Source organism: Camelus bactrianus, chromosome 5, assembly GCF_048773025.1.
Source record: "Camelus bactrianus isolate YW-2024 breed Bactrian camel chromosome 5, ASM4877302v1, whole genome shotgun sequence".
Lineage (NCBI taxonomy): Eukaryota > Metazoa > Chordata > Mammalia > Artiodactyla > Camelidae > Camelus > Camelus bactrianus.
Genome location: NC_133543.1, coordinates 56,371,619 through 56,391,103, shown reverse-complemented (window position 1 = coordinate 56,391,103; position 19,485 = coordinate 56,371,619). Strand labels below are relative to the sequence as shown.

General features: G+C 44.1%; 1 pseudogene; it reads right to left on the bottom strand.

Annotated features, from left to right (window-relative positions):
* Positions 1 to 18,254: 18,254 nt before the first annotated feature.
* Positions 18,255 to 19,037, bottom strand: LOC105073458 (small ribosomal subunit protein eS4, X isoform-like; annotated as a pseudogene).
* Positions 19,038 to 19,485: the final 448 nt, after the last annotated feature.

The window sequence follows — 19,485 nt, the reverse complement described above, 5'->3', positions numbered from 1 at the left end:
TGGTGTCTTCCAGAGCCTTGTGGTCACTCTGAGCCAAGTTGGGGGAAGCTGGCAGTCCAGGCCTTGGCTTTCCTAGGGCATTGGGTAAGCTTGTTGTGAAATTGCTTTTTATAGATTCCCCCACCCCACCCCAATTTTATTTTAATAAATACATCCTCAGGCATTATTTACAAGCTCACATAATTTACCTATGCTATTTGGCAAAGCAACTTCGCAAAAGAAAGTGAATGAATAAATACTTCATAACTGCTGGTAGAGCAGACTGGGTCCTGTAATGAAGAAAAGATTTATGTCACCTTATTTCAGCCCAAATAGCAGCAGCTTCAGCTTGTCTCAGCCCAGTGCTTCTATTTAAATGTTACTTTCATATATTATGTGGCATTAATTTAACTATAGCTCATTAAGGCAGAATGAAATGGTTAAATTAACTTATCAACCCATAATGATGATGAATGAGGTATTAATTCAGATACAAGCTGGGCAATTTGCAAGTTTACGCATTCTGATGGTTCTCAAATAACATTTTGAATAGCGGGTCAGCGCCTCAATCAATTACATAAGCATGTAAAGTCGGTCTCTCGGAAAAAAATCCTTTTTCATGCATATGCATTAAAACATGTTCGCAATTATCCTCGGAAATTGCCTTCATTGGATTAAGCAGCAGCCTTGGACGCGGGTTCTGATCTTCCCTGGGCTTTTATTAAAGCTCTGAGCAGCTTTGGCAATAACAGAGTGAATGGGCTGTTTGTTTAAAGAGTGTTTACCAAAGAAAGGGGCCGGCGGGGCGCACCAATTGATAAACACGGACCCATCTCCTTCAGAGAAGTTGTTAGGAATTGTCGGCCCGCCCAACGGCTGGGGAGAGAGCTCGGTCAGCCATGACGTCGGCCCAGCGCTTCGGCTTTCCTGGCCCATAATTTGTCCCTGTCTCAAAGCGAGTCTTGGGCCCGGTATGGTGCCCCTGCGTGGCCCGGCGTTCGCCCTCTCAGGGAGACTTGGGCGGGGACTGAGAGGGTAAACCTGGCCACTTCTTGAGACCCTTGGTTCCTCCAAGCCAGATTAGGAGACGATTTACTTATTCCTGGGACAGGGATTGCAGACCGGGGTTTTTAATGAGCCCTTTGGCAAGAGCTGAGTCAAGGAGGCGGTGACCCCTGTGTTTCTACCCCCATGCCAAGACTGCTGGGGAACCTGGTAGATCTCCTGCTAGATATAGCAGCTTTTCTGAGGGAGTGGTAGTCTAGCCCAGGTTCTTCCCAGGAGTGGAAGCTGCAGGAGGACAGGGTTGGCCTTAGATTTCTAAGCCCCAATCTCCCTCCCCTCTCCCTACGAAAGCACGCTGGTTTGCCAGCCTCGAGGCCTGACTCAAATTGTGGCAGGCAAGATTAGAGCCCCTGGGCAGAAAGCTTCGCGGAGAGGGACGAGGGATTAAAATGGGTGTTCCACTAGGGACTCATTACCTTCCACTGCCTCCCCTCTCCACTGCTCCCGCCACCCCCCCCCCTTTTAAAAAAAAACCTTTAGCGCTTTCCATTTGCCAGGTACTGTTAAGGGCAATTTTTACATATTAACTCACTTAATTCTTACCCCACTCTGATGAGATAGTTTCTGTTATTATCTCCATTTTACTGAGGGGTAAGTTGAGCTGCATGATAGACACTTTTTCTAAGTGGCAGACCAGAGTTCAGCCCCCCGCTGCCCAGATCCTGAGTTTCTGATCTCAGCCACTAGGCTAAGCTGCCCCAGAAGTCTCGGCCTCAAAGAAAGGTATGTGCGGGTAGGATACCCGTATGGGGGGGGGGGGGCTCCCATGGGGCAGATCTGCATTGGCTTTGACCAAACAAGAAGGAAGGACTTCTTGAGTGGGCTGAAGGCTGCGGCTTCGGGGACAACAGCCGGCCCGCAGGCGCGGCCTGGGGTGAGGTGTCCTATCTCACCACCACTCACAAACCCATTTGGGGGCCTATCCCAGGCAGGCCCTTCCCTGCTCTGGGCGGATCCTCTTGGTGGAGGGCTGCCGAGATCGCCACTTCGAACCCGAACCCGAAACTTCTGCCTTCTTAGGTTCAGTCCTGGCTGGCCGCTGGGCCAGGGGACTCCGCAGCCAGGAGATGCCCACCCCGACATTCCTAGCTCCATTCCGCACCCAGGGCAGGAGGACCAGGCGAGAAGGCACCTAAAGGTGGCCCAGCGTTTCTGCAAGGGCAGCCGGAAGGCGGGGGTAGAGCCGGGTGCTGGGGAAGACAGCTCCAGTCCACGCGCCGCAGGGCTGGGTCTCCAAACGCCCTCCGGGTAGTGGGGGCGGGGGTACGTGACGCCCCGCTGGGTCGCGCTCCTCCTCGCCCTCCGCGGATGGAGGACGGACCCTCTGGAGGAGGAGCCACGAGAGCTTCGCTGCCGGCCCTAATGTGGTTTCCCTGTTCCATGAGGTTTCCAAGTGGTCACGACCGAGGTACGAAGCCAGGAGACGCAAATGAGACCAGAATGAGGGGGAAAAAGCTTAAGGCTGCAGTTTTCGCAGTAACTCTTGGCCTTAGCCTACATAACCCCCCTTCCCCATTCATTTCGCCAAGGTTGGTCACTTCCCCTACCCTCGACTGCCCAGATCACCTGGGGGCGCGTGCTGGTGCTCTATACAAGTTGACCACCACCACTCAGATGCATGGGACCAGAAATGGTTAGGGGCAGGCAACGTCTGTCCAGCTCTGGGACAGACCACCTCTATATGTGTAGTGGACAGAGCTCTGCTGGCCCAACTGCAGGAGGTTCCCAGGGCTGTGTGAAGTGACCAGTTCAGGAAGGTGCTTAGCGGGCTCCCAGCCCCACTCACCTCCTCCCTGACCACCAGGCTGTCCAGAGAGAGGCCATGTGGAAGTTACCTCCAGAGGGTTATTCAGGAATGCCCCAATTGGCTTCTGCCCCCGCTCCAATTCCTATTCCTCCCAGAGGGTAAGCTCCTCAGCCACCTTCTTTGATTTGTTCCTCCTTCCCCTCAGGGATCACTGAATTCTCCTCACTTGGGCTTGAATGTCTGGTGGCTGGAGAGGGCAAGTGTTGAGTTTTAGCTCTGGATCCCTGCAGAATAGAAGCTCAATAAATGTTTGTTGACTGGACAAATTAATAAATGATGGGGACAGAGAATATGCCAAAGGCTCCTGAAGCACCCAGGGCTGCTAATGGGAGGGATGGAGGGTGGGAGAAGCCCAGCTCAGAAACAGCTGCCTTAACTGTCACCCTTAATCAGAAGGCAAGGCATGGAGGAGATCCCCAGAGGTAGTAACTTACACTCAGGGTCCAGTCGGGTGTGGTCCCCAGCTGGGGTGCTGTGAGGGGGAGTTCAAAGGGACTAGGGGTTGAGGGGCATTGGGTTTTTTTCCTGGGTCCAATTCTCCCCACATCCACCATGCGGAGCCCAGAACTCTCTGCAGCCTCCTATCTGCCAAGAAACAACTCCTACTCCCCAAATACAAAAGAAATGGCCCAGAGGTTGCACCAGTTTCCATGCCCTGGGGGTCTCTAGAGGAGAGAAAATGGGATAAGGGGGCAGGGGGCAGAAGTTTCCTAGAAATTTGACCAGATCTCCAAGCAGTAAAGAGCCCTAGGCATATGGAGTTGAGAGACCTGGACCCAGAAAGGAATAGTGCCTGTGACAGACTGATGATGGAAGTTGGGCAGGGACAGCATCAGATTCAGGAGCTGTAAGGTCTGAGATAGGTCCAGGCCTGGGGATAATGCTGGACAGAGCTGCAGTTTGAAGATGGGCCTCTCAGGCAGCGGGGTCCAGGGCTTGTGGGGAGTGGCTCCTCTGGGGGGCGGGGCTGGGGCCAAGAGAATATGGTTTGATGGTGGGCAGACACTCTGGGCCTTGTCACCTGCAAGTCTCTGGACCTAAAGGTTCTGTAGGGAAATCTTTTGGACTCAGGTTCTAACTGGCTTCCTACCCTGGCATGGGTGTTTCTACCCTCCCCCACTGCTTACCCTCCCCCAATGTAAGAGACAATAAATCCTAGTAATTTGAATCCCCCCTCTGTTACTCATTGATTGTGTGACCACAGGCAAATTACTAGTCCTTTTGTGCCTCAATTTCCTCATTCATGGAATAGCGGTTGTCCTTCTTTAATGGATTGTTGGGGAGATTGAGTTAATATGTGTAAAGCTCACACTAGGTAGAGCATGTCATTAGAGTAAGTTCTACATGTTAATTGGCCTGGTTAATAGGAAGGAGTGGGGAGTCTGCGGACCTGGACTTGCACCCTCCTTTGGCCACTCACTCACTGAGGCCAAGGTAAGTCTGAGGAATGCTCCTCCCCAGAGGCTTGCTAGGTTTAGGCCTGAGGTTGAAGGAAGAGCATCACTTACTTCTACTGGTGCGTGGGCAGAGTCAGGCAGTGAGTAGGATAGGGTGGGAGGCACTATGTGCTACTTTCAGAAATGCAAAAAGGGAGAAAAATACCTTATCATGAGCATAATACATCCTGGGCACCATGAGGAAACCAAAGGGAAAAGAAGAGGAAAAAGGAAGTCTCTTCATCTAATCCTCACAAGGATCTTAAAAGTTGCCCACCTGCATTATGCACTCCTATTTTATAGCTGAGAAAACAGAAGCTGAAAGTGGTTAAGCAACTTGCCCAGGGTTGTACAACTAAAACATCCAGAGCCAGGTGAGATGAGTCTGTCTCTAGGCTGAGGTTCTCAGCTGAGTTCTGCCTCCCCTTGCCCTGCCTCTTCTCTAGCAGAGTCCCTGGAGATGCTCCCTATGGTTTGTTGATGGGTGACATGGGAGAACCAAAGGATCAGAGAGCCCAGTAGAGCCCTGCAGAACACATGCTGCCTCCCTTACCAACACGCTCCACATCCTATCTAAAATTAAAGTGGGGAGAAAGCAGATTCTTCCTGGATGGAGCTCAGGTAATTGATCTATTAACCTGCCTGCACCTCAGTTTTCTCATCTGTAAAATGGGCATAATAATAGAAATTATTTCGTTTGGGTTGTTGAAAGGCTTGTTCTAGACAATAAAACCTTTTAAAGTTTGCTGGGCACGTAGTTAGTAAATGATAGCCATTGTAGTTACTGTTCCTGTAATCCTTCACACTGGCAGGCAAGAGAGAAGGCCTGCTGGGCGGGAGATCCGGATTGGGCGCGCTCAAGGGTATAAGTCCTTCACGTCTGTTTCCGGTCTGAGCTTCGGTGGCCGCTTTTGAAATTTATAGGCAGAACTGGGGTGACTGCACAGGGCGGGTCTTGGGTGCGCAGGACCCACCGGGCTACAGGGACTTAGGGCTGACGGCACTGGCGACGACAGCTTGATGGGCGGTCGTCTCATCAAGTGGAGGGACGGTATTTTTGAAGCACCTTGTTCGGAGGCCCCCAGGGGTGGGGCGGATCGCGGCTGGGAACCGCGCTGTTCACCCCGCCCCGGAAGCATTCTGGGAGACAGAAGCGGACCCTGAAGTTCTGCCCTTGAGGAGTCCAACGCAAGTAATTCAAGGGGACCGGTGGGACACGGGGAAGGTTCCAGATGAGGCAGAGCAGCTGACCCAGGAGGCTGGGGGACCGGCTGTGCCAGGTAAGTGCAGGCTTAAGCTTCTGGAATCTTCTGTTGAAAGCTTAGTTTCCCCGCATGGAAAAGGGACCTCTATATCTGCCCTCCTTAGAAGGCTTTTGAAAGACTACCATCAGACTTGCTCCTGGTTGGCCTTAACTAAGTCCTACTGGCAAGTGTCTTCTTAGGATAGGAGGTCGTTGGGGCTTATGGAGAGTGAACCCAGATGAACTCTGTGCATTAGAAACTTTCACACTTTGAAAACTGAGAAGTGGAAGACCTCCCTTGTGTTCCTGGAGTCCCGGCCCCTCTTTGGCGGGTGACCGACAGAACTCTTGACCTCTATCCTCCTCTTGCTGTGCAAACCTGAACTTTCCCCAGCTCGTGGGGGCCTACGCGGTTTCTGGGGGCTAGGGGACAGGGGTGGCTGGCGGGCGGGGAACAGATACAGGCCTAGACCCTCAGGAACTTGGCTCTAAAAGTGCCGAGACGACTTGCCAAGAGTCCTTTCTCCAACTAATGAGCGCCGATCAGGATGCGGGAGCGGAATCCCGCTAAGAAGGGCTCGCGTTACCGAGGGGGCATCGACCAGGTCGGGCGCTGGCGCTCTCAGAGCCCTGCCTGGCTATCTCTCCGCTCCCCTAGCCGGCCAAGCCTGGCCCGCCGCGTCCTCGCAGGCCCGGAAGTGGGGCCAACACCGCGGGGCCCGACCCTGGTGCTCCTGACGCGAAGCAGGTCCGCTCCCGCCGGCTTCTACCAGCATCCAGACTCGCGGCGCCGGCGAAAATCACCGAGGGCTTTCCGTCCCTCTTACAATTCTGTCCTTGGGCATTAGTGGCCTTGAAGGGCCGGGGATTTTTTTTTTTTTTTTTAAGAGAAAGGGAAGGGAAATAAACGTTGGCTTTTGGCCCGATGGTAACTCCAGGTCCCACGGCCACCTTCGGTTCCAACTCCCTTTTTCTTTGAAGAAACAGAAGCTAAAAAAAGAGGTCACAGATGCGCTATCCTGTAGTAACCAGGGGATGTCAAGGTTGAGTCCGCAGCCGCATACACAGAGGCAGCTGAGGGCTTGTTGGGAGCGGCCCTGGACCCAGACTTTGGACCTGGACTAAGACTTGACACCTATCGCACCTGAGTCAGTTGTGCAGCGAGGGTCAAGGGAGCCGGGTGTTGGCCAGTCGCGCCGAGTGGGGACATGGACTCGGCAGCCGCCCGGGCAGGGCCGGGAAGGAGCGCTGGGGCAGGGCAGGCCCCGCCCGCAACGTTTTCCCGGTAGTAGAGGCGCCAACCTCTGGCCCCGCAGGCCTGGTATCCGCTCCCAGGGACTGGCGGCTAGAAAAGCTATCGCGGGGTTGCCCTGAAACATCCGGAGATTTCCTGGAAAGTGTCGGACCCCTAGACGTTGTTCTAGGGAGAGCGTGGCCTCCCGTTTTCAAAGAGCCGGGACACTACAGGGGCTTTTCTATAACGTGCCACCAGTGTTAATGCAGGGCGCTTGCTAACTTCACACTGTCCCAAGGGCCTCCGTTGTTGCTGTGGGCAGGCAGATGCGTGCACATGCGCCTCTCACCGCATGGCAAAGGGTCAGCAGAAATTGGGACTCTGGTGATGCCCGGGTTTTCTGTCTAGCTGCTTCTCTAAACTTCATTCGTAAAGGAAGAGTTGGACTAACGAAGCTCGAGTGCCTGTTCCTGGGTTGGGCACTCTCACGCCCTCCATCTTCCTCCCGCTGCCTTCTGCCCTACCATTAGTTGCGGGGCTAGGACCCTTGTACTAAATCTAGGCTAGCGCTAAGGAGAACTCAAGTGACACAGCCCCGCAGAGTGGTCCCAGGGGACCCCTTGGTCAAGTCTACAATCCCTGCCTCCATCTGGATCATCTACTCTGAGATTGTGAGCAAGTTACTTAACCTTTCTCAGTGTCCTTCTCTGCCTAATGGGAATAAATAATAGTTCTACCTCAAAGGATTTCACGAGTCATTTCATGTCACACAGAAAGCCTGTGATGTGTTTTTAGAAGGCACTCCATATATGCCATTTCCCTTTATGCAGACATTAGGGCAAACACAAGATCCTCTCTCTCTCTTACACTAACATACAGGCAGGATAAGACCCAGTGGACTCAGGACCTGTGGATATGAAGTGTTGAAGAGGAGTGGGTGCTCAAAGGTAGAGGCCAGTGGGCTTAAAAATGCCAGGCCTGCTTTGGCTGAACCGATTTGAGAAAAATTCCTTACTTCCTCAACTCAAGGTCCCTATTTATTGTGAAACACCTCCTTCCCACTCCCCCCCACCCTTGCCTTTTTTAAAAGTTAGGGCAACACTGGCCATCACCACTTTCCAGAAACCCATTTCAAAGGGTGAAGAAAAGCAGTGGATAAAGTTGTCTTTGCAGATAGCCCAGGGAAAATAATGTGGGCTTAGAAGTAATCTGTCTTCTGGTCTCTGCTGCTCTACAATGGCAAATCCACTATACTCTTTGATTCGTATTTTCCTCATCTGTAAAATGGGGATGATGATAATCATGCTTCCTTAAAGGATCTTTGTGAAAGTTAGAGGAAATAACCTATGTGAAGCATTTTGTACTAGCAACCCAGGAGGACAGAGCCAGCAATTCACTAAAAATAATAACAATAACAATAACCCCCCAACAAAGCCTAAGCAAAGAGGAGAAAACCCCCAAAGACATAACATTTCCAGTATAGAATGTCTAGGGCTTATTTTCAGACAGATTGAGAGATCAACAGAAGAAAAGACTCGATCCAGTTTCAGAGAAGGTGTTCAGGACATTCAGATGAGAAGGGACAACTGTGCCCAGTTTGTGACTTTAAAAACTCAAGATGTGTCCCCAACAAGCCTGGAGATATTTTTTCTGTAAACACATCTTAGTATCTCCAGTATCAGTGAAGGAAATTGGCATGTATTAGAGGAAGGCTGCAGATAAACATAGTCAAACATGATATAACTGCAGAGTTACTCCACATATGCTGAAGTGTACTTTTAAAACAGGGAGAAAACCCAGAACAATTTTTTCTCATGCTATCAGCTATAGTCATGAATTATTTGTATAGCTTCTCACTTTACTGTCTCTGCCCCACATAAATATATATCTTTTGTGTGTGTATATACATATGTGCAAATTTCCATTTTGTGTGAGGATTTTTTTTGTTAATCATGGTTTCTATTCAAAAATCAGAGATAACAAAGGTTTTTCTCTGTTCTTCACATAAAAAACCCTAACCTGTCCAACAAAATAGAACTTATCACTTCTAGATAATTTTGTAAAATCTATTTAGTTATTCTTTGGGTTGTGCTTTCTATCTTCTTTAAAATATGAACCAATCAATTATATTAGCCATATGGCTTGATCATAACAGCTAATTTCCATTTCATAATGTAATTGTTGTTTAAACACTGACAATTTATTAGTCAAGGTGTTTAGGAAAGTTCTTGCTGGTTCCATCTTTTTAAAATGATTGAAATAAGTATAAAAACTCAAAGTCATTACACTATTAGTTTTCATGGTTTTAGATTCTGTGGCTTCTTAGCATAAAATGTCTCCAAGGAGAATCTTCCACTTGCTCTGTGGTCCTGGAACTCACAACATGGAGTATCCAGGGCAGCTTTGTTTTCTTTGCCAGACACAGGATTTCAACAGCGAGAATTTGATGCAGTGGGAGGGGCTCACTGGGCTCCTCAGTTATGCTGGACGTGACTACTGGTTGCAAAGGCTGTGCAATCACATATTCCTGCAAACAAAACATGTCACCCTTCAGTGATCTTAATGCTTTGTCCATTAAATGTACTTCCTTATGTAAATGGCAGCGTATTTAACTGGTAAACAGATGTTCCCCACTATCATCTTGGAATTAGAAAGCTGTGGTTTATGGTTTGCTTTAGGCTCTGGGTTTCTTATTTCCCTAAGTATTTTCCAGAGTCATTTCTGTTTTTTTCCTCCACCCATCTGAGTTTTGGTTCTATTGTGATCTTACTCTTGGGGTAGAGATTGAATACTCTTGCCATAAGACTGTAATACACACCTTGTGGGCCTCTACAAATACTCACATAATGTATTTAATAATACATTAAAAATATAGAACACGAAAACATGTCATATTTAAGGTAATTTGGCTTTAATACAGCCTGACTTTAATTGAGGGTCTGGTTCTAATGACTGCTCTATATATCCCTTAGTTTAAAATGTAAGAAACCCACCATGTCAGCCTGTCTCCTAGAAGATAAGATTTAAATGCCAGATGGATAGCTCATCTAATAATAGGCAAAAAGATTTGAATATAAGACAATTGAGGAAACATGAAATCTTTTTGTAAGCTAGTCTACTCTCAATTAACTAGAATTTTAAAAATTTCTTCTTAAACTAGAATTAAAAAAAAATTAAGGTCACATATTTCCTTACAGTTACTTATCTATTCTTTTTTTTTCTTTTTCTTTTTTACATTTTTTTAGATTGAGTTATAGTCAGTTTACAATGTTGTGTCAATTTCCAGTGTAGAGCACAATTTTTCAGTTATGCATGAACATACATATTTTCATCATCACATTCTTTTTCACTGTGAGCTACCACAAGATCTTGTATATATTTCCCTGTGCTATACAGTATAATCTTGTGTATGTATTCTACATATGCCTGTCAGTGTCTACAAATTTCGAACTCCCAATCTGTCTCTTCCCACCCCCCTCCCCACTGGCAACCACAAGTTTGTATTCTATGTCTATGAGTCTGTTTCTGTTTTGTATTTATGTTCTTTTTTTCCTTTTTTTTTAGACTCCACATATGAGCGATTTCATATGGTATTTTTCTTTCTCTTTCTGGCTTACTTCACTTAGAATGACATTCTCCAGGAACATCCATGTTGCTGCAAATTGCATTATGTTGTCATTTTTTATGGCTGAATAGTATTCCATTGTATAAATATACCACATCTTCTTTATCCAGTCATCTGTTGATGGACATTTAGGCTGTTTCCATGTCTTGCCTATTGTAAATAGTGCTGCTATGAACATTGGGGTGCAGGTATCTTTTTGAAGTAGGGTTCCTTCCAGTTATATGCCCAGGAGTGAGATTACTGGATCATAAGGCATGTCTATTCCTAATCTTTTGAGGAATCTCCATACTGTTTTCCACAGTGGCTGCACCAAACTGCTTTCCCACCAGCAGTGTAGGAAGGTTCCCTTTTCTCCACAGCCTCTCTAGCATTTGTCATTTGTGAATTTTTGATTGATGGCCATTCTGACTGGTGTGAGGTGATACCTCATCGTAGTTTTGATTTGCATTTCTCTGATGATTAGTGATACTGAGCATTTTTTCATGTGCCCATTGATCATTTGTATGTCTTCATTGTAGAATTGCTTGTTTAGGTCTTCTGCCCATTTTTGGATTGGGTTGTTTGTTTTATTCTTATTAAGTCATATGAGCTGCTTATATATTCTGGAGATCAAGCCTTTGTCAGTTCCATCTTTTGCAAAAATTTTCTCCCATTCTGTAGGTTGTCTTTTTGTTTTAATTATGGTTTCCTTTGCTGTGCAGAAGCTTGTAAGTTTCATTAGGTCCCATTTGTTTATTCTTGCTTTTATTTCTATTGTTTGAGTAGACTGTTCTAGGAGAACATTTTTGAGATGTATGTCAGATAATGTTTTGCCTATATTTTCTTCAAGGAGTTTTATTGTATCTTGTCTTATGTTTAAGTCTTTGATCCATTTTGAGTTTATTTTTATGTATGGTGTAAGGGAGTGTTCTAGCTTCAGTGCTTTACATGCTGCTTCCAGTTTTCCCAACACCATTTGCTGAAGAGACTGTCTTTATTCCACTGTGTGTTCTTGCCTCCTTTGTCGAAGATTAGTTGACCAAAAGTTTGTGGGTTCATTTCTGGGCTACTTATCTATTCTTGATTATATTTTCTGATAGACATCACATTCAGGTGTGCTTCATTGAAAGTATTTGTTAAGAGCTTGAGCAGGTTTTGCAGATCTTAGCACTTAAGAAGTGTTTATCTTACCACTTAAGAAGAGGACCTTCTGTCATTGCCTGATTATTGTACCACAGGTGGGTGGCTGGGCTTAACATTAGGCCTCTTCTCTCAAAACAAAGAACTTGCTACTGTATCAAGAGAACTAAGACCCCTTCCCTGAAGATCTGTTGTATGTGATACAATAATAATAAGTAATCCAACAATTAAGCTGAGTGTGATTAACAGTGCCTGGTAATAGTAGGTGCTCAATCATTGAGCATGGGTAGATATCATAGACCTTTCATTTGTTCATGTTATTTCTTTAATACACATCATTGAAATATAACATCCATAAAGAAAGTGTATTTATCTGTTCTGTTGTTTCTGACATTTAGGTTGTATTCATCTGTGGCTATTTTGAATGACGCTGCTATGAACATTCTTATGTATGTTTTTTGGTGCACATATGTGTGCTCTTCTCGTGCGTATAATACCTAGGATTGGAATTGCTGGGTCACCTTAGGGTTATCATATATTATTATTGATTTCACTTCCTGGTAAGGATTATATGATTGTCCTCCAGTGGCATCTCATCTACCTCAGAATAAAAGTTAACTGCCTTACAATTACTTACAAAGCCCTAGACAGTTTGGTCCTGATACCATCTCTTTTTTGCTGCCTCCACCACAGCTACAGTTACCTCCATGTTGTTCCTACAACATGCTAGGCCTGCCTCCCAATTAGGGCCTTTGCCCTTGCCACTTCTCTGCCTGGTAGCTCCTCCTGCAAATATTTGCAAGGCCCCTCCCTTACCTCCCTCACTTGACTCAATTGTCCTTCTCAGTAAGGCCTTCCCTGACTAGTCAGTTAAAGCTGTAACCCATCCCTGTCCCTCTGTTACACTCCCTATTATCATTCTTTGCTTTACTTTTTAGCACTGATTAGTATCTGACATGCTATGCGTTTTTATTTGTTTGCTTGTTTTGGTTTCCTCCCACTAGAAAGTAAACTCTACGAAGGCAAGAATTTTTGTCTGTGTGGTTCTTCCTCTCCACTGCTATATCAACAACATTCTAGTCTTAGAACAGTGCCTGACAAATGAATAGGTGCTCAATAAATAGTTATTGAACTAATAAATCAGTGGATAAAAGGAGGCAGCCATGATGGCCTCAAGCTGCTATAAAACAGAAAATCTGGTTAGTTCTTGCTGTGCCTGTAGGTGACTCTGTGACCTTGGGCAAGTCACTGCCAGCTCCCTTGTTTGTCAAAAAAGGGATGATCATCTCTACCTCTATCCAGGACTGTTAAGTGGAGCAAGTGAGATGATGCAGGTAAAAATGCTTTCCAAAGTTTTAAGTCTTTACCAAAGTAGATAATTCCAGTTGGCACATAAGAGGGCCCAGGAAAAATGAGTTAAGTTGACAGAATTAGGAATGTACACTAAGAGCCACAGCTTTCTTTTCCTTCTTGTGTCTTGTGAAAGTTAGCGCATGGCATGGTTCAACTGTCTCTTACTCATGCACCTAATTGCTGTATTTTTCTTCTTAGCAGAGACTGGCGTTTTAGTGGTCCTGCAGGCATCTGAGGTCTCAAACCTCCACTCCTGGGTAGGTCTGAGAGTTCTAAAGGAAATCCGGGTTCAGCTTGAATGATGAGAGCAGTAATAATTTTGTACATTTATTGAGCACTCACCATATGCCAGGCAAATGGTGTTTTGCATCTATTAGCTCATTTATCAGCATAACATCCCTTTGAGATACTGTTACTACTCTCTGTTTTACAGATAGAGAAAATGAGGTAGAAAGAGATAAAATAACTTCACTGAGTTTGACAGTTGGGCCAGGATTTTAACCCAAGTAGTCAGGATCAGGGCTCTAGTGAATACCACTGTGCTCTGCTGCCCAAGTTCTAGTAGCCTTCTGAGTGGCCCTTCTATGTTATAGAAGAGCACAAGCTAAGTCCATGACAGGGGAACTTTCCTTCAAGACAGGCTTACACAAGAGGCCAGGGCAGAGTGGGTGCTCTCTGAAGATGCTGGCAACAATGATGCTGTTGTAAAGATCTTGCCCCTTCTCAGCACTGCCTTATACTGTGTAATTACTTGAATTAGAAAGACAGCCATGCATCAAACTGAAAGTAAAAACCATTTGAAGCATAATAATGTTTTTAAAAGCTATTTGTCAGTGGACTAAGTACTTTTTGATTGGCAGAAAAAATGATCATCAAAAATGATATTAACTGCAATGAATTAAAGCACACCAAATATGTTTATCCTAATAATACAAAAAAAGCCCTAAACAAATTGGTCCATTGAAGAATTGTAGAGAATTCATTGTTTAAAACATTGGTAAATCAAGGGAAATAAGAATTTATTGTCTTTTTTATATGAATTGTACCTTAGGGTAACCAATCAGTAGATGGAAAAAGATTCTTCTTATAGAAGTATCTCAATACACAAATGAAGATAGAATAAAATTGGAATATCACCATTTCGCAACCCCAAATGAGTGAAGGATCTAGGCATTGAGCATCAGCAGTGCTGACATAAAAAAGAAAGACAGCAGACATCATGTGCCTCCTGATGGAAGAACACAATACAAATATGAAGTAATGTTGCTTAAAAAAATTGAACTGGAATATGATTAAACTCCTAGATCCAAAGTACAATATACAGAAAATGCAGAAGACAGAGGAATATTTTACATAATGCACCAGCAAAACCCAATCTGAGGGAAACTTTAGAGGACAAACAATGCAATTTATTTGACAAAAACATTGCAGAGAATAAAAGTAAAGAAAAGGGAGCCTTTGAATTAAAAGATCCTCTAAAGACAAATTTACTGATTGTACCATGTGTAGTTATTTGGATCCTGATTTGAGCAGACAAACTGTACAAAAAATTTATGACATTGTTGGGACAATTAGAATTTGCACATTACCTGAATATTTAATGATATTAAGCTAGTACTGTTTTTTAAAGAAATGTAATATATAGTATGTCATCTGCATATAGTGACAATTTTACCTCTTCTTTTCCAATTTGGATCCCTTATATTTCTTTCTCTTGCCTGAATGCTGTGGCTAGTACTTCCAAGACTATGTCGAATAGGAGTGGTGAGAGTGGACAGCCTTGTCTTGTCCCAGATTTTAGTGGGAAGGTTTTGAGTTTTTCACCATTGAGTACTATGCTGGCTGTAGGTTTGTCATATATAGCTTTTATTATGTTGAGATACGTTTCCTCTATACCCACTTTGGTGAGAGTTTTTATTATAAATGAGTGTTGAATTTTATCAAATGCTTTTTCTGCATCTAGTGAGATGATCATGCGGTTTTTGTCCTTTCTCTTGTTGATGTGATGTATTACATTGATTGATTTGAGTATGTTGAACCATCCTTGTGTCCCTGGGATGAACCCCACTTGATCATGGTGTATGATCTTTTTTACGTGCTGTTGGAGTCTATTTGCTAATATTTTGGTAAGGATTTTTGCATCGCATAAATGTAATTGCATTTTAATTTAAGAAGAGTTCTTCTGTTTTAGAGGAAATACTGAAATACTTATGGAAGAAGTGATATAATGTCTGGGATTTGCTTCAAAATAATATGAGAGGAGGGGATGGATGGGTATGAAGATGAAACCAGACTGGCCATGAGTTGATAATCACTGAAGCTGACTGATGGATACATCTAATGCTTGAGTGAATGTATGAAATTCTCCATTATAATAGAATGTTCCAAAGTGTTAGCAGATACTGAAAAATGTATTGTGTTTGACTTCTCCTGTGGCCAAAATGATAAACCTTGACAATACCTACATTGGTGAAGATATGAAGCAATTGGAAGTGAAATCTTATATGGTACTGGTGGGAACATAAAATCATATAACCATTTTGGAAAACTATTTGGCAGTTCTGTATAAAATAAAACTATTTGGCAATTTGGCAGTTCTGTATAAAGTAAAACATCTGTATGATCCAGCCATCTGACTTCTAGGTATTTACCACAAAGAAAAGAAAACATATATTTGTAAAGATATACCTGGAATAACCTGGAAATTGTCCCTCATCCACCCCTATTTGACACCCCCATGCCCAATCATCTCATGAGCTTCCCTATTTCACCATGTAATATTTCTCAACTTTATTTGTTTTCCTAACTACTAACACCCAGGTTCAAGCCCTTATCATCTCCTCTCTGGATTACTGCAGCAGTCTCCTGCAGTAGTCCCTGCCTCCTGTCTTGCCTCCTCAAATCAATTTTTTACAAAGCCATGCCACAGTTATCTGAAAAGCATATCTGACCATGTCATTCTCTTGCTTAAGACCCAACAATGGCTTCCTCCTGCCACCAAGGTAAAGCCCAGATGCCCTAATGAGGCACTGAAGTCTTTGGTGGTCTGGCCCCTCCTGTCTTCTCCAGCCCCATCTCTCATCCATGCTGGCCTTGATGTCTCTGGTCTAGAGTAGAATTTTCACCTCCATACACAACACAACACAACACAACACCACATCAGAATACTGATATCTCCCTTGACATGCCAGTGTAAATCCTACTTTTATTTTAAGATTAATTTTAATAATTACTTTCTCCAGATGATTTCCAAATTCTGCACCTTACTGTGTGTGCCTCCATTGTGGTCCCATGACATCTTGTATCTTTTTAAAAATCACTTTATTTGCCACATTGTTCTAAAATGATCTGGAATGGCTCTGTTTCCCCTAGCAGACTATGAACTTCCTAAGCATAAGAACATGTGTTATTCATTTTTATAATTTTGGCTGCAACCAGTCAGTCAGTGATGTCATTTGTGTTCTGATCCTCCCATTCCCTTCCCCTCACTGATCTCGGAAAGGCAACCATGATTATTTATAACTTGTGACTGAAAGACAGATATGGGAAATAGGCCCATCTCAAGGCTGATTTCAACTCAAGTTAATTATCAGAAAGTTACAGATTCTTAGATGTGGGAGAGCAATTCCAGGTAATCTCATTCCACTACCCACCTGATCCTTGGAGGCCTTTTTCAACAGTTCTACCAGTTGGAGGGTTGTGGAGTCCTTCAAGTATGGTGTAGTGGTGATAGAGATGTGGGGAGTACCCAGTTCACGGGAGGCTTCCTCTTCTTTACCCTCCTGTGGTTCAGGATGTTGTGTGAGAAAATAATGAAGCAGGAAATTATTTGTATCAGAACACGTATGTATTTACATACATATGTATGCACACACAGTGTAAGATTAAATCTGTAAATTGCTTAAGATGATGAACGGCAGGCTATTGTATGTATTTACATACATATGTATGCACACAAAGTGTAAGATTAAATCTGTAAATTGCTTAAGATGATGAACGGCAGGCTATTACCTAAAATGTTAAACAGAAGTTAGGGACTGAGATCGTACCCAGAGAGAAAATTATTTGTAATTTGAAGTTAAAGCCATCTGTCAAAACAAGAGGTTCAGAGTAAAAAGCACATGGGTAGGTAGACTCCATAGATGGATGGATGTCAGGGGACAAGAACCCACCCAGGCAAGGGACTGGCAGCTGACACTGGCACTCTGGGCACCAGTTTACCTCTATAACTAGAAGAGGGGACTGTAAGCTTCAAGGACCACTTTTTCAGAGTTTCGTGAGGTGCACCTTACTAACTTGCTGCACACATCCCAATGGAACTCCATGTGCTCCAGCTGCTTAAGCTTGCATTTTACTTGAGACAAGAGCTTCTCTCTCCCTATCTTTTTTTTCCCTCCTGCTGGTCTTGTAGGAAATAGAGATGTATCTGTGGATGAGATGAATAACAAACTCTTAAAAACTCAGAATTCTTTACATTCTGTCTTTGCCTCTTTGTTCTTAATCTCTAAGTAGTTTTGGGGTAAAAACAGTCTATTACAAAGGCAAATAATAAAGTGTTAAACAGTGGAAAACTTACTTTGTCCAGAGGTTATTTGGTCTGGCCTAGTATGGCCTCTTTGGTAACTATTCCTTTTGTTGAGTTGAAATCTGTCTTTCTGTGGCTTCCACTTATTGAGCCTGGTTCTAACCCAGGACCACATAGAACAAATCCAAATGATCTTATGGCCCTTGAATATTCTGAGGCAGTTAGCATGTGTGATCAGAAGTCACTGAACTCATGAATATCGTGTGCTTAGCACAGTGCTGGCTCATGGTAGCATCTCATAACTGGTAGCTGTTATTAGTAGTTGAACTATCACATTGCCTTTGAGCCCTTTTTTCATAAGACAAGCCCTTTTAGGAAAGTTTGCTGTTGTCACGGAACTAACCAAAACAGAGGTCTCCACTTAATCATATCAATAGTTTTAGTGTAAATGTTAGACATTAGGGAGCTGGACAACTGGAGTTGTCCTTCCTCTACGCTCCACTACTGCACCTTATTTTTATTGAGTGCCAGATCATCCTTGAAGAGTTGGGTCACGTTATCTCCTCTTTGAATCTCTTTCCCCTCCTCCAAGGAGAAGTGACCACTCAATTTCTTCCCTTGAATTAAGACTGAATACGTCTCTATTTCTTTTTGATTGCTCCCCCCACTATCTAGAATGCTGAACTACTCTTGGTATCTGTGGTGTTAAGCAAAATACCAAGAACATAGCATGTGATAAATATTTATTAAAGGAATTATAGCATTTTGAGGTATCAGTTTACATAATATTCATTCATTTATTTATTCATGCCATATTATCTTTACTTAAGTACAAAAACTTCTCCAATCATGTCACCTAGACATCATTTTACCCACTGGTCTGTTTGGCCACCCTTCTCTTGTCTCTGTCTTCAGAATGGTGTGGCAGATATCTTCTCTTTGGGAAAGAAAAAAATCCATATTTTGTTGCCTTTGCCAATAACAAAAATGTTGGAGAACCAGGTTGCAAAGCTGTTGCCATTGGCATCTTTCACATGAATCACATCAAAAACACCAGAGTGTCTCTCTCTGTTGGTGAGCACACCAATTCTTCCCAGGCTAGTACCTTTGATCACCAGACACAGGTTACCAGTCAAACTGGATGAAGTTAGTAGTTGCCACTTTTCAAATCAATCTGAATGATGTTGTTCACTTTGATGAGGGAGTACAGGTAGTGGATTGTTGTGAATATCATAGGTCACCAGATGAGCGATTCCTTTTGTGCCCTCAAAGATCTTTCTCATTTTGCACAATTTGTGCTTGGCCTCCTTAGGTGTAATACGATGGACAGCAAAGCCACCCTTGTTGTCATAGATCAGATGGAAATTCTCTACAGGCTTATTAAGGCTGATGACATCCATAAAGGTAGGTTACATCATTTCAAGTAAGGCTATATCAATCTTAATGAACCACGGCATACAGATCTTCTTTACTTCATCTCCTGCTAAGGCATACTGAAATCTGTTCCTTAGGAAAATGATGAGAAGGAGACATTTTCTCAGCTTGTGGGGACTTGTAGATGGACAAAGAGCAGACACACTGATCAGTTTATCCAGTATCCAATGCTTTGGAGCACTACATGCTTCAGATGCTTCTTGGGACCAAGAGCCATGGCATGAAAAGAGGACCACCCTCTTCCAGTGCATTGATGAAATAGCTAAGTTACAACATTTTTAGAGCTGGATGGAAATTTTAAAGATATATCCATGCCTCATTCCTCCATTTCAGTGGTTTTCAACCTTGCCTTTATTGAAAGGCACTGGGGAATTAAAAAAACTCCTGAGTACTGAGTCCTACCCACAGAGCTTCCCATGTAATTGGCCTGGGGTGCAGCTTGGGCATCAAGATTCTAAGTGTCATATCTTAGGTTGCTTATTCCAGTGTGCTGATTTCTGTGGATGAAGAAACACACTTCCAGAGAAGTCATGTATCTTGCTCACGTTCCATGGTGGGTGAAAGTGAGCAAAGGACTCAGGTCTCCTGGCATCTGTCATAACACACTATAGCGTACAGGTAGTAACTATTTATTTTTGCCTCAAACAGATACTCCTCTCCACTGA